The sequence below is a fragment of the Stegostoma tigrinum genome, chromosome 21 (genome assembly GCF_030684315.1).
Source record: "Stegostoma tigrinum isolate sSteTig4 chromosome 21, sSteTig4.hap1, whole genome shotgun sequence".
Classification (NCBI taxonomy): domain Eukaryota; kingdom Metazoa; phylum Chordata; class Chondrichthyes; order Orectolobiformes; family Stegostomatidae; genus Stegostoma; species Stegostoma tigrinum.
Window position 1 is genome coordinate 55,707,021 of NC_081374.1, and position 7,065 is coordinate 55,714,085.

Here is a 7,065-nt window from a genome sequence, read left to right on the forward strand (position 1 = left end):
AATGCGTGCAGTGACTGATAGAAATCGGATACAGCGATTGATGGAACTGGGATGCAGTGACTGTATGAAATGGGATGCGGTGACTTTGTGTACTGGGATGTGTTGACTGTGTGAACTGGGATGCGGTGACTATGTGAACTGGGATGCAGTGGCTGAGTGAAATGGGATGCAGTGGCTGAGTGAAATGGGATGCAGTGGCTGAGTGAAATGGGATGCAGTGGCTGAGTGAAATGGGATGCAGTGGCTGAGTGAAATGGGATGCAGTGACTGAGTGAAATGGGATGCAGTGACTGAGGACAATGGGATGCAGTGACTGAGTGAAATGGGATGCAGTGACTGAGTGAAATGGGATGCAGTGACTGAGTGAAATGGGATGCAGTGACTGAGTGAAGTGGGATGCAGTGACTGAGTGAAATGGGATGCAGTGACTGAGGGAAATGGGATGCAGTGACTGAGGGAAATGGGATGCAGTGACTGAGGGAAATGGGATGCAGTGACAGTGGGAAATGGGATGCAGTGACAGTGGGAAATGGGATGCAGTGACTGATGGAAATGGGACGCAGTGACTGAGTGAAATGGGACGCAGTGGCTGAGTGAAATGGGACGCAGTGACTGAGTGAAATGGAATTGCCGTGACTGTCGAAAGGAGATGCATTGACTGAGGAAATAGGATGCAGTGACTGAGGGAAATGTGATGCACTGACTGAGTGAAATGGTATGCAGTGACTGAGTGGAATGGGATGCAGTGACTGAGTGGAATGGGATGCAGTGACTGAGTAAAATGGGATGCAGTGACTGAGTGAAATGCGATGCAGTGACTGCGTGAAATGAGATGCAGTGGGGAATGAAATGGGATGCAGTGACTGGTGGAAATGAGATGCAGTGTCTTAGGGAAATGAAATGCAGTGTCTGTGGGAAATGGTATGCTGGGACTGAGGGTAATGGGATGCAATGACTGATGGAAATGGAAGCAGTGACTGAGTGAAATGGGATGCAGTGACGGAGGTACTGGGTAGGAGTGACTGAGTTAATTGGGATGCAGTGCCCGAGCGGGCTTGGGGTGCAGTGACTTAGGGAAATGGGATACAGTGCCTGAGTGAAATGTGACGCACTGACTGAATGAAATGGGATGCAGTGACTGAGTGAAATGCGATGCAGTGACTGAGTGAAATGCGATGCAGTGACTGAGTGAAATGCGATGCAGTGACTGAGTGAAATGCGTGCAGTGACTGATAGAAATCGGATACAGTGATTGATGCAACTGGGATGCAGTGACTGAGTGAAATGCGATGCAGTGACTGAGGTACTGGGAAGGAGTGACTGAGTTTATAGGGATGCAGTGCCCGAGCGGGCTTGGGGTGCAGTGACTGAGTGAAATGGGATGCAGTGAATGAGTGAAATGAGATGCAGTGACTGAGTGAAATGCGGGCAGTGACTGATAGAAATCGGATACAGTGACTGATGGAACTGGGATGCAATGACTGACGGAACTGGGATGCGGTGACTGTGTGAACTGGAATGCGGTGACTGTGTGAACTGGGATGTGGTGACTGTGTGAACTGGGATGCGGTGACGATGTGAACTGGGATGCAGTGGCTGAGTGAAATGGGATGCAGTGGCTGAGTGAAATGGGATGCAGTGGGGAGTGAAATGGGATGCAGTGACTGGTGGAAATGAGATGCAGTGACGAAGGGAAAGGAATTGCAGTGTCTGTGCGAAATGGGATGCTGCGACTGAGGGTAATGGGATGCAGTGACTGATGGAAATGGATGCATGACTGAGTGAAATGGTATGCAGTGACTGAGGTACTGGGAAGGAGTGACTGAGTTAATAGGGATGCAGTGACTGAGCGAAATGGGATGCAGTATTTGTGGGAAGTAGGATGCAATCACTGATTGAAATGAGATGCAGTGGGAAATGGGATACCGTGAGTGTCGGAAATTGAATGCAGCGTCTGTGAGATACGGGAACCAGTGACTGATGGAAATGGGATGCAGTGACTGAGTGAAATTGGATGCAGTGACTGAGTGAACTGGGATGCAGTGTCTGATTGAAATGGGATGCAGTTAATGAGTGAAATGAGATGCAGTGACTGATGGAAATTGAATGCAGTGACAGAGTGACATGAGCTGCAGTGCCTGATGGAAATGGGATGCAGTTACTGTGGGACATGGGATGCAGTGACTGAGGTCCTGGGAAGGAGTGACTGAGTTAATAGGGATGCAGTGCCCGAGCGGGCTTGGAGTACAGTGACTGAGGGAAATGGGATACAGTGGCTGAGAGAAATGAGATGCACTGTCTTAGTGAAATGGGATGCACTGTCTTCGTGAAATGGGATGCAGTGGCTGAGTGAAATGGGATGCAGTGGGGCGTGAAATGGGATGCAGTGACTGCTGGAAATGAGATGCAATGACTAAGGGAAAGGAAATGCAGTGTCTGTGGGAAATGGGATGCTGCGACTGAGGGTAATGGGATGCAGTGACTGAGGGTAATGGGATGTACTGACTGATGGAAATGGATGCCGTGACTGAGTGAAATGGGATGCAGTGACTGAGTGAAATGCGATGCAGTGACTGAGGTACTGGGAAGGAGTGACTGAGTTTATAGGGATGCAGTGCCCGAGCGGGCTTGGGGTGCAGTGACTGAGTGAAATGGGATGCAGTGAATGATTGAAATGAGATGCAGTGACTGAGTGAAATGCGCGCAGTGACTGATAGAAATTGGATACAGTGACTGATGGAACTGGGATGCAATGACTGACGGAACTGGGATGCGGTGACTGTGTGAACTGGGATGCGGTGACTGTGTGAACTGGGATGTGGTGACTGTGTGAACTGGGATGCGGTGACGATGTGAACTGGGATGCAGTGGCTGAGTGAAATGGGATGCAGTGGCTGAGTGAAATGGGATGCAGTGGCTGAGTGAAATGGGATGCAGTGGGGAGTGAAATGGGATGCAGTGACTGGTGGAAATGAGATGCAGTGACGAAGGGAAAGGAAATGCAGTGTCTGTGCGAAATGGGATGCTGCGACTGAGGGTAATGGGATGCAGTGACTGATGGAAATGGATGCATGACTGAGTGAAAAGGGATGCAGTGACTGAGTGAAATGCGATGCAGTGACTGAGGTACTGGGAAGGAGTGACTGAGTTAATAGGGATGCAGTGACTGAGCGAAATGGGATGCAGTATTTGTGGGAAGTAGGATGCAATCACTGATTGAAATGAGATGCAGTGGGAAATGGGATACCGTGAGTGTCGGAAATTGAATGCAGTGTCTGTGAGATACGGGAACCAGTGACTGATGGAAATTGGATGCAGTGACTGAGTGAAATTGGATGCAGTGACTGAGTGAACTGGGATGCAGTGTCTGATTGAAATGGGATGCAGTTAATGAGTGAAATGAGATGCAGTGACTGATGGAAATTGAATGCAGTGACAGAGTGACATGAGCTGCAGTGCCTGATGGAAATGGGATGCAGTTACTGTGGGACATGGGATGCAGTGACTGAGGTCCTGGGAAGGAGTGACTGAGTTAATAGGGATGCAGTGCCCGAGCGGGCTTGGAGTACAGTGACTGAGGGAAATGGGATACAGTGGCTGAGAGAAATGAGATGCACTGTCTTAGTGAAATGGGATGCACTGTCTTCGTGAAATGGGATGCAGAGGCTGAGTGAAATGGGATGCAGTAACTGGTGGAAATGGAATGCAGTGACTGATCGAAATGGGATGCGGTGACTGACAGTAATTGGATGGAGTGACGGACGGTAATGGGATGCAGTGACTGAGGGAAACGGGACGCAGTGTCAGAGTGAAATGGGATGCAGTCAATGAGTGAAATGGGATGCAGTCAAGGAGTGAAATGGCCTGCAGTGATTGAGTGATTTGGGATGCAGTGACTGAGGGAAATGGATTGCAGTGACTGTTGGCAATGGATTGCAGTGACTGTTGGCAATGGGATGCAGTCACTGTTGGAAATGGGATGCTGTGACTGTGCGTACTGTGGTGCAGTGACTGAGGGTAATGGGATGTAGTGACTGATGGTAATGGGATGCAGTGACTGAGGGAAATGGCCTGCAGTGACTGAGTGAAATGGGATGCAATGACTGAGGAAAGGAGATGCAGTGACTGTGGGAAATGGGAAGCGGTGACTGAATGGAATGTGAAGCATTGAATGAGTGAAATGAGATGCAGTAACTGTTTGAAATGGGATGCTGTGGCTGTGTGAACTGGGATGCGGTGACTGTGTGAACTGGGATGCGGTGACTGTGTGAACTGGGATGCGGTGACTGTGTGAACTGGGATGCAGTGGCTGAGTGAAATGCGATGCAGTGACTCAGGTACTGGGAAGGAGTGACTGAATTAATAGGGGTGCAATGCCCGAGCGGGCTTGGGGTGCAGTGACTTCGGGAAATGGGATGCAGTGACTGCGTGAAATGGGATGCAGTAAATGAGTGAAATGAGATGCAGTGACTGAGTGAAATGCGCGCAGTGACTGATAGAAATCGGATACAGTGACTGATGGAACTGGGATGCAATGACTGACGGAACTGGGATGCAATGACTGACGGAACTGGGATGCGGTGACTGTGTGAACTGGGATGTGGTGACTGTGTGAAGTGGGATGCGGTGACTATGTGAACTGGGATGCAGTGGCGGAGTGAAATGGGATGCAGTGACTGGTGGAAATGAGATGCAGTGACGAAGGGAAAGGAAATGCAGTGTCTGTGGGAAATGGGATGCTGCGACTGAGGGTAATGGGATGCAGTGACTGATGGAAATGGATGCAGTGACTGAGTGAAATGGGATGCAGTGACTGAGTGAAATGCGATGCAGTGACTGAGGTACTGGGAAGGAGTGACTGAGTTAATAGGGATGCAGTGACAGACGGAAATGGGACGCAGTGACTGAGTGAAATGAGATGCAGTGTCTGATGGAAATGGTATGCAGTGACTGAGGGAAATGCGATGCAGTGACTGACGGAGATGGGATGCAGTGACTGAGTGAAATGAGATGCAGTGACTGATGGAAATGGTATGCAGTGACTGATGGAAATGGTATGCAGTGACTGTGGGAAATGGGATGCAGTGACTGAGGGTAATGGGATGCAGTGTCTGTTTGAAATGGGATCCTGCGACTGAAGTTAATGGGATGCAGTGACTGAGGGTTATGGGATGCAGTGACTGAGTGAAATGGGATGCAGTGACTGAGGACAATGGGATGCAGTGACTGAGGACAATGGGATGCAGTGACTGAGGGCAATGGGATGCAGTGACTGAGGGAAATGGGATGCAGTGTCTGATGGAAATGGTATGCAGTGACTGCGTGAAATGGGATGCAGTGACTGACGGAGATGGTATGCAGTGTCTGTTTGAAATGGGATCCTGCGACTGAAGTTAATGGGATGCAGTGACTGAGGGTAATGGGATGCAGTGACTGAGTGGAATGGGATGCAGTGACTGCGTGAAATGGGATGCAGTGAATGAGTGAAATGAGATGCAGTGACTGAGGGAAATGCGCGCAGTGACTGATAGAAATCGGATACAGCGATTGATGGAACTGGGATGCAGTGACTGTATGAAATGGGATGCGGTGACTTTGTGTACTGGGATGTGGTGACTGTGTGAACTGGGATGCGGTGACTATGTGAACTGGGATGCAGTGGCTGAGTGAAATGGGATGCAGTGACTGAGTGAAATGGGATGCAGTGACTGAGGACAATGGGATGCAGTGACTGAGTGAAATGGGATGCAGTGACTGAGTGAAGTGGGATGCAGTGACTGAGGGAAATGGGATGCAGTGACTGAGGGAAATGGGATGCAGTGACTGAGGGAAATGGGATGCAGTGACTGAGGGAAATGGGATGCAGTGACAGTGGGGAAATGGGATGCAGTGACAGTGGGAAATGGGATGCAGTGACTGATGGAAATGGGACGCAGTGACTGAGTGAAATGGGACGCAGTGACTGAGTGAAATGGAATTGCCGTGACTGTCGAAAGGAGATGCATTGACTGAGGAAATAGGATGCAGTGACTGAGGGAAATGTGATGCACTGACTGAGTGAAATGGTATGCAGTGACTGAGTGGAATGGGATGCAGTGACTGAGTGGAATGGGATGCAGTGACTGAGTGGAATGGGATGCAGTGACTGAGTGGAATGGGATGCAGTGACTGAGTGGAATGGGATGCAGTGACTGAGTGGAATGGGATGCAGTGACTGCGTGAAATGAGATGCAGTGACTGCGTGAAATGAGATGCAGTGTCTTAGGGAAATGAAATGCAGTGTCTGTGGGAAATGGTATGCTGGGACTGAGGGTAATGGGATGCAATGACTGATGGAAATGGAAGCAGTGACTGAGTGAAATGGGATGCAGTGACGGAGGTACTGGGTAGGAGTGACTGAGTTAATAGGGATGCAGTGCCCGAGCGGGCTTGGGGTGCAGTGACTTAGGGAAATGGGATACAGTGCCTGAGTGAAATGTGACGCACTGACTGAATGAAATGGGATGCAGTGACTGAGTGAAATGCGATGCAGTGACTGAGTGAAATGCGATGCAGTGACTGCGTGAAATGGGATGCAGTGAATGAGTGAAATGAAATGCAGTGACTGAGTGAAATGCGTGTAGTGACTGATAGAAATCGGATACAGTGATTGATGGAACTGGGATGCAGTGACTGACGGAAATGGGATGCGGTGACTTTGTGAACTGGGATGTGGTGACTGTGTGAACTGGGATGCGGTGACGATGTGAACTGGGATGCAGTGGCTGAGTGAAATGGGATGCAGTGACTGAGTGAAATGGGATGCAGTGACTGAGTGAAGTGGGATGCAGTGACTGAGGGAAATGGGATGCAGTGACTGAGGGAAATGGGATGCAGTGACTGAGGGAAATGGGATGCAGTGACTGAGGGAAATGGGATGCAGTGACAGTGGGGAAATGGGATGCAGTGACAGTGGGAAATGGGATGCAGTGACTGATGGAAATGGGACGCAGTGACTGAGTGAAATGGGACGCAGTGACTGAGTGAAATGGAATTGCCGTGACTGTCGAAAGGAGATGCATTGAC